The sequence below is a fragment of the Apium graveolens genome, chromosome 9, assembly GCF_009905375.1.
Source record: "Apium graveolens cultivar Ventura chromosome 9, ASM990537v1, whole genome shotgun sequence".
Taxonomy (NCBI): domain Eukaryota; kingdom Viridiplantae; phylum Streptophyta; class Magnoliopsida; order Apiales; family Apiaceae; genus Apium; species Apium graveolens.
The window spans coordinates 162,458,556-162,467,852 of NC_133655.1; the positions used below are offsets into that span (position 1 = coordinate 162,458,556).

The 9,297-nt window shown below is 37.5% G+C and overlaps 2 non-coding genes across 2 annotated transcripts; both read right to left on the minus strand.

Annotated features, from left to right (window-relative positions):
• Window positions 1–725: 725 nt before the first annotated feature.
• Window positions 726–832, minus strand: LOC141687629 (small nucleolar RNA R71). Its single transcript, XR_012561119.1, has one exon. It is a non-coding gene; the product is annotated as a small nucleolar RNA R71 (small nucleolar RNA).
• A 7,804-nt stretch (window positions 833–8,636) lies between these two features.
• Window positions 8,637–8,743, minus strand: LOC141688224 (small nucleolar RNA R71). The gene has a single exon (XR_012561682.1). It is a non-coding gene; the product is annotated as a small nucleolar RNA R71 (small nucleolar RNA).
• Window positions 8,744–9,297: the final 554 nt, after the last annotated feature.

Sequence of the window (9,297 nt, forward strand, 5' to 3'; positions counted from 1 at the left end):
TTCTATATTACTTGTGAACGCGTATACTTGTGTGTAGATTAGCGCATGTTTTTATCCTAATAAGTTTTTGGCGCCACTACCGGGGACTCGTGGTTTATTTTTAGTTTATGTGCTTAACATCAGTGGTCGTTAAAGTTCACTGACTCGGATATTTTACTTACTTATTTTCGTGTTGCTTTTTTCAGGTACTCTAGAGAGCGTGTATGATAACGCGTTTTCGATCTCACAAGAGAATACTGGATAAAGCGGAGGAAGTAGTGGAAGAAGTTCTTGTTGAGGAGAAGGTAGAAGAAGAAGTCTTAGTTGAGAAAGTTGAAGAAGAAGCTCTTATTGCAATGGGAGAACCAGATGCAAATTCGAAAGCTTTGATGGATTACTCTCAACCGATGATCAATGATATTCAGTCTAGCATTGTCAGACTAGCCATCACGGCTAACAATTGTGAGATCAAAGCTAGCATGATTCAGATGGTTCAGAACTCAGTTCAGTTTGGGAGTTCTCCAACAGAAGATCCTAACATGCATATTAGAGATTTCATCGAGATATGTGACACTTTCAAATTCAATAATGTTTTTGAAGATGCTATAAAGCTAAGGATTTTCCCATTCTCTCTGAGGGATAAAGCTAAGTGTTGGTTGCATTCTCTACCACCAGGCTCTATCACCAAATGGGAAGATCTTGCTCAAAAGTTTCTTACTAAATTCTTTCCTATGGCGAAGACAGCTGTAATCAGGAATGCTCTTACTCAATTTGCGCAGCAATCATGAGAGTCTTTATGTGAAGCTTAGGATCGTTATTAGGAGATGCTTAGAAAGTGTCCTCATCATGGGATGCTTGATTGGATGATTATTAACTGCTTTTATAATGGCTTGGTAGCACAGTCTAGACCCATGCTTGATGCAACATCAGGTGAGGCCTTATAGGCTAAGAGCTATGATGAAGCGCATGAGCTGATTGAACTGATGGCTGCTAATGAATACCAGAATCCTTCCATGCGATTACCTCAAGGAAAGGTAGCAGGAATTCTGGAGGTGGATTCTGATGGCCTCAACCTCGGAGTCAAGGGCTGACATCACTAAAATATAACAAACTACGAATATAAACTACTAACTAAACATTATTATATAAACATGACCCCAAACCAAGATTTGATACAGGTTCAAGTATTATTTAGGTTATAACACTATAACTAATTTATTTCATAGCCCGACACTCTAACTTATTACCGTAACTCATCAGACCTCATGGTCTGATACAAATTACCTCAGAGGAGCAGGGACCGGAGGGGGCTGACACTCTCTTCTACCATGGTCTGACTGGTCTTCTAGAAATGTGCAACATATAAATACAAAACAAGCTACAAGGTTGAGCAATCAATTTCTCAACAGTACCACTACATGAATAACAAGTAAAGTAGTGTATATAAAAACAGTATAGGAACAAAATTCATAACTCGTTTACAAAAACAAGTAAAATGGGTATAAATTGGATATCAACAACTAGCATGCTTTAGAAAAACGTATCATCAGTTGTGTGATGTGTGAATACCAGAGTCCAATTTTAGCATGCTATTTTCATTTACAAATCCACAGTTCCATTACAGGAAACCCAAAATCATTTGTTCCGTTCCGGGAACCACTAAACCAAAATCAGATATATAATTGGACGAATCCTAGGGATAGCTGATTAGTCTATCCCACCACAAACTTGTTCTGGAACTCAGAGACAAGCTAGGTCTCTGTCACGCTGAACTAAGCGGTTTAAATAGGGCGCGCAACCGACTTAGCCACTTACGCAAACCCGCTGGGCCGTTACGGAACTCTTACGTAACCATCCAATATCTGATCCGTTTTATCCAGTTTCCAAAATCAATTATATCTATCTCTTTTAAACAATAATATCACATCACACTTTCCAAAACCTTTTCAATTTTAACCACAATCTAGAGATAGGCATTTTCAGAAGTCATTTTTTCCCCAAAATGTAAGTTAATAAAACATATTTAAATACGGGGGATACATAACTTAAAACATTTCATTCCAGTACGTAAATTAAATCAACAGCTATTCATATATAATGAACTGTAAAAGATTTTTTCAGGGGTACTTGCCTTGAGAAGCTTTACAACTAACACTGGCTTGACCTTAGACCGACTTTAACTACTGAGTCTTTCGACTTGAACCTACAGAATTGAAACATCCTAGGTTAGCCGACCAGTTATGCTTGACATATCTTCGCTAGACAATTACCCAACGTTAACGATTCCCGACTCGTACATATTCGTATAATATTGTACACGTAATAATAATACACGTAACAATCAGGGTTCGATTTATATTTAAAAATAATTTTCAGAAAATTCGGACAGCGACTCCTCTATTTATAGACCTACCCGTCGAAACATCAATCGACATCAAGTTCCCAACAAATCCAGTTCACAATTTATAATCCAATACCACTCGTCACATACGTATTTGTTTATGTTCCGAAAATAATTTACACAAATTGTTTTATTTATTTAAAATATTTAGGACTGAGATAAAAATCATCACCGTCCACCGTCCGCTCGTATAAATTCATCGCGGACGGCGGAAAAATTTATTGGTGCCCAGAAATATTCGGGTGTCCGAATAAATTTCACCGATTATAAAAATCATCTTCCGTGCGAATTATTTAATATCACGAAATATTAATCAATAATTCCTGTACAAAAATTAGAAAATAATTAAAATTTCAAATTGTACAACACGCGCGCCAACACGCGCCACAACCACAGACGGCAACAATCAGCCGGAAAACCAAATGAACGGCAGCCAAAATTAGGGGAAACAGGGACATAACCAAACCCAACACACACACAGTTACCATATATACATACGTATATATACGCAACATAATAGCACAAACCAAGAGGCAGCGAAACCAACCGGAAAAGATGGCTAGAGAAACAGGCGGCGACCAGAGTACAACGAAGGAGGAAGAAGCAGAGAAGGGAGAGGAGGAGAGATTATAAGAAAACGAGGGAAAAGAGAGAAATAAGAGATTGAGAGTGAGACTGTGAGATTGAACAGAGCCGAGGAACGAATAGGGGGTGGGGTTTTGGGTAGTAAACTTTTTTTTTTGTTACAGCTGCAACACGTGTCCACCAGATTGCTGAGAATGTGACACGTGTTATTATAGATAAATATGGTCGTCCTGCAGCTCGGTTTATTCCGCCACTTGATTTTAGAAGAATAAATTTGCGGGTGATAATAATCCAAAAATTTAACAAACTAGTTTTAAAATTTTATAAATATCCCGAAATTAATAAAACATGAATTTTGTAATTTTTAAATAAATTTTGAAACGCAACTTAGACCCGCATTTAACAATTAAACGAAACAACGCGCCGGTGAATTTAATCCTAAGAATCTCTAAAATAATTTTAAAATTCTCAGAATATTAAAAACTTAATAAAATATGAGTTTTGTAATTTTTGAGAAATTTTGGAATTAAATACTGATTTTTCAATTAAATGCAATCAGAAAATTATTTAAAGAGAAATAATTATTGAAATATTGATTTGTAAATTTTATAAAATCCCAAAAATAATTATTAAAATTATGAAATGATAAAAACAATTTTAGAAATAATCCAAATATTTATAAAAATAAATTTGCCATAAAACCATTTTTATAAGTGAATCAAAAAAAATAATAAGGTTCAACAATATTTGTGCGAATAATCCACGCGAACCATAATCACACGTAGATAATAATAAATAAAGCATAACTGTCAGAATCAATATACACCTTATTTAATTAGTTACACAATAATTACACATTTAAATAATACAAAAATATACGAGTCGTTATATCGTTCCCCCCTTAAAAAGATTATGTCCTCAGAATCTTAACTAATTAAACAAGTGAGGATATTTGTAAAGTATATCTGACTCTAACTCCCAGGTAGACTCTTCTACCCTAGGGTTTCTCCAAAGTACTTTAACTATAGGGATAGACTTATTTCTAGGTACATGCTCCTTACAATCTAAAATCTAGATTGGTCGTTCCACATAGGACAAATCTGACTGAAGCTCGATCGGTTCATACTCAATTACTTGATTCGAATCAGGGATATACGGCTTCAACATGGATACGTGGAACACATTATGAATATGCTGCAATGGTGGCGGTAATGCTATCTCGTACGCGACCTATCATATTTGCTTCAAAACTTTAAATGGCCCTATATACCTGGGCTAAGCTTGCCCTTCTGACCATATCGTACTAACCCTTTCTAAGGTGATACCTTCAACAATACCAATGACCCTATCTCAAAATTCATATCTTTCCGATATCAATCTGCATTCTTCCGTTGTCTATCCTGGGCGGCTTTCAACCTTTCCCGAATCAATGTTACTGCATCTTTAGTCTGCTGCACTAGCTCAGGTCCTAACACTTTCTTTTCTCCTACTTCATCCCAATACAATGGTGACCTGCACTTACGTCCATATAAGGCTTCATAGGGTGGCATTCCGATTCTATCATGGTAACTGTTATTATAAGAAAACTCAATTAAAGGTAGGTGATCATCCCAGTTTCCCTTGAAATCCAAAGCACAAACCCTTAACATGTCTTCTATTATCTGAATCGTTCTCTCACTTTGGCCATCTATCTGAGGATGATAAGCGGTGCTCATATTTAACTTAGTTCCAAGACACTCTTGAAACTTAGTCCAAAATCTTGAGTTGAATCTTGGGTCTCGGTCTGATATGATGGATAAAGGAACTCCATGCTTGGTTACTATTTCATCCAGATATATTTTAACTAACCTTTCCAAGGAATATCTTTCGTTGATAGGGAGGAAATGTGCTGACTTGGTCAATATGATGATGATTACCCAAATAGCATCATGATTCGACTTTATCTTTGGTAATCCTACTACGAAATCCATTGCAATCTCTTCCCATTTCCACTGTGGAATCTCCAGGGGCTGCAACAATCCACTTGGCCTTTGATGTTCTGCCTTTACCATCTGACACACGTGACATTTACTAACCTAGTTCGCAATTTCCTTCTTCATTCCTGGCCACCAGAAGTTCCTCTTCAAGTCTTGATACATCTTAGTACTTCCCTGGTGAACAGAGAACCTAGAATTATAGGCTTCTTGTAAAATCTCATTCTTCAATTCAGTCACATTAGGAATCCATATTCTTGAAGAAAACCTGAACATACCCTTGCTATCTCTTTGAGTACAAACTTCTTCTCCAGTTAAATTATCCAATCCTTGATTCATAACTTCCTCTTGATATTTCCTTATTATTCCCATGAATTCTGGCTGAAGAGTGATTTCATACAATTGCTCTTTATTACCTTCTGTCACTCGAACTTTAACTTCCAGATTTTCCAATTCCCTTTCTGTTTCTTCAGAAACCTTAATCTCATTCAATCTTTCCTTCCTGCTTAGAGCATCTGCTACCACATTGGCTTTTCCCGGATGATAGTTGATGGAACAATCGTAATCTTTAATCAGGTACAACCATCTTCGTTGTCTCATGTTCAATTCCTTCTAGGTGAATATATACTTTAAGCTTTTATGATCCGTATAGATGTTGCACTTCTCTCCGTACAAGTAATGCCTCCACAGCTTTAATGCCAACACTATTGCTGCTAACTCCAAGTCATGCACTGGATACTTCTGCTCATGGGGTTTTAACTCCCGGGACGCGTAGGCAATAACTTTATCATGTTGCATTAATACACAGCCTAAACCTTTCAGAGAAGCGTCACTGTAGACCACAAAATTTCATGTTTTATATGGTAATGCTAACACAGGTGCTGACACTAATCTCTTTTTCAACTCCTGGAAACTTTCTTCACATTTCTCGGTCCAAACAAACCTCTCTTTTTTCCTGGTCAGCTTGGTCAATGGAGGTGCAATCTTGACAAAGTCCTTCACAAATCTTCGGTAGTAGCCTGTCAGTCCAAGAAAACTTCTAACTTTTGTCGGAGTCTTCGGCTGTTCCCATCTGGATACAGCTTCAATCTTCACGAGATCCACTTTAATACCATCCTTACCCACTATACGACCCAAAAACTGAACTTCATCCAACCAAAATTTACATTTTGAAAACTTAGCGTACAACTGCTTTTTCTCTCAGCCTTTGTAGAGCAATTCTTAAGTGTTCGGCATGGTCGTCTTTAGTCTTCGAATAGATAAGGATGTCATTAATAAATACAATAACAACTTATCCAAGCACTCCTTATACACCCAGTTCATTAAATCCATAAAAGCTGTTGGTGCATTAGTCAATCCAAATGACACCACTAAGAACTCGTAATGTCCATACCTGGTTCTAATTGCAGTCTTCGGTATATCTTCAGGTTTGATTTTCAGCTGGTGATAACCCGATCTTAAGTCAATATTTGAGAAGCAGCATGCTCCTTTAAGCTGGTCAAACAAGTCATCAATCCTGGGTAAAAGATACTTATTAATAATGGTTAACTTATTTAGTTCCCGATAATCAATACACAACCTCATGCTTCTGTCTTTCTTCTTTACAAATAATACTGGTGCGCCCTACTGATAAGTGGCATTTTATACCACTTAGAGCGTCTTGTAATGGCTTGGATTGGTGTCTTAAATTCGAGTATTTTGTGTATTTAATGCGTTTTCGAGTATTTTTTGCATTTCAGGGTATAACTTGTTTGTACAGGAGGATTTCATCGAAATAAGCCTAGGGATGTACTTGGAGCCAATCTCAGGGAGTTGTGCGAAGAATTTAGCAAAATCAGAAGCAAACTTGAGAATTTTCCAGAAGGCATGCAGGCGACCGCCTGGAAAGAGAAGGAGACCGCCTGGTTAGCAGGCGCCCGCGTGGAGATTGGAGGCGGCCTCCTGGGGTCGGAATTTCAGATTCTGGAATTTCTAATTCGAGTTCTAGTGGGCTTCTGTGACTGCTATTTCTTGTGGAATCTTATATAAGTAATCTTGGGAGACGTTTTGAAGAACAAGTAACAAGGAGAGAAGATTAAGAAGACCGTTTTAGCACGCAACAATGAAGAAGACGAAACATACGTTTATCTTGTGATTATTTTAATTCGTTGTAACAGTGGATGCTAGTTTTCTTTACTCTTTGAACCTTAATACTCTTGTGATGTACTCTGTTTTTATTAAGTACTTTTATTAGTTTACATCATTGTGTTAATATCATATTTTCATATGAACCCATGGTGACGATGAGTTCTATCATGGGTTAATCGTGATCATGGGGTCATAGCGGATTTACTATGGATTTCTTTAGTTAATTGTTTAATACCTTAGTATGTGGTGATTGTATGATATCTAGCATAGGTTGTGCTTATTCGTCTTATGCGTGTCGCGAACATATAAGATAGCGTGTTAATTTCTTGTGAAGCGACAGTGAATCTTGAGATTTAGAACTTGCCATGCTAGCATAGGTTCATGTATTGTATGCATGATTAGTGGGTAACTCTAACCGTTTTATTTGCCCTGTGTAATCATAATGAATAACTTGCGCTTAAATCGTTATGTTGTCAAATTCTGTAGACATATAGGTTCTCAATATAATTGATGCATATTCAACTTCTATCTTAATTGTGGATTCTTGGTAGAATGGTATTCGTACAACGAAAGTTGGCGTTTATCAGTTTCGTGTTGTTCGATTAATGTCATCACCATTACATGCTAAGGGTAATAACAATAACTATTGAATGAAGTATTAATGAAGTTATGATTTCATGTGTGTTTAATATTGATAATTTAAGTGTTTAATTCTCGTAGTTAATATTAGTTAATCAACCTTAATTGTTAGTGTCTTGACATTGAAGAGTAATCATACATTGGTGAGTAAGTGTTAATTAAATATAATTAATCAGAGTCTCTGTGGGAACGAACTAGAAATCATTCTATATTACTTGTGAACGCATATATTTGCATGATTTAATTAGCGCATGCTTTATGCCTAACAAGTTTTTGGCGTCGATGTCGGGGACTCAGTGTTAATTTGTTTAGTTTATGTACTTGCCATCAGTGGTAATTAGGATTCATTAATTAAGACTTGTTACTTACTGCTTTCGGTTGTGTTTCAGGTACTCTAGCGAGCGTTTATGCAAACACGTTTTCGCACCCGCAAGAGAAATCTAGATATAGCTGAGGAGACAGATTCAGCTCTTGACTTTTCGGAGAAGATAGTTTTTGAAGATTCGGATACAGAGAGTGAGAAGAAAGAACCTGTAATAATGGGTGATCGTATAGTTCCAGCAGATCCAGCTCTTATGGACTTTTCTTGGCCTAAAATTGATGACATTCAGTCAAGCATCATTTATCCGCCTATTCAGGCCAATACTTTCGAAATCAAGTGGGGCACTATTCAGATGGTGCAGAATTCTGTTTCTTTCGGAGGTGCTGCGACTGAAGATCCCAACATGTATATCAGGAATTTTGTCGAGATCTGTAGTACTTTCAAATATAATGGTGTTATTGATGAGGCTATCAAGCTGAGGCTTTTTCCATTCTCTCTAAGGGACAAGGCTAAGGACTGGTTACATTCTTTACCAGCTGGGTCCATCACTACTTGGGAAGATCTCGCGCAAAAGTTTCTGGCGACGTTCTATCCAATGGCCAAGACTGCAGCTATGAGGAGTGCTCTTACCCAGTTTGCGCAGCAATAAGGAGAATCTATGTGCGAAGCTTGGGAGCGCTACAAGGAGATGTTGAGAAAGTATCCACATCATGGTATGCCTGACTGGATGGTGATCACTGGGTTCTACAATGGTTTAGGGGTCCAATCTAGGCCCATGCTCGATGCAGCTTCTGGAGGCGCTTTGTGGGCCAAAAGTTATACTGAAGCCTACAATCTTATTGAAACTATGGTTGCAAACGAGTATCAAAACCTAACTCAAAGGATGATGCCTGGTAAGGTAGCAGGTATTCTGGAAGTTGATACAGCTACAGCTATTGCAGCACAGCTCCAAGCGCTGTCTATGAAGGTCGATTCTTTAGCCAACTATGGAGTCAATCAAATAGCTATTGTGTGAGAGCTTTGTATAGGCTCTCATGCTACAGATCAGTTTTCTCTTGTTAATGAATTTGTTCAGTATGTGAACAATTATCAGCGACCACGGCAGCCTGTGCCAGCTACTTATCATCCTAATAACCGAAATCATCCCAATTTCAGCTGGAGCAATAATCAGAATGCTGCTCAGCAACCATATCAGTAAGCTGCAAGTAAACAGTTTAATCCACCTGAATTCCAGCAATCTCAGCAATATGCTCAAAGGCAATCATATCCTC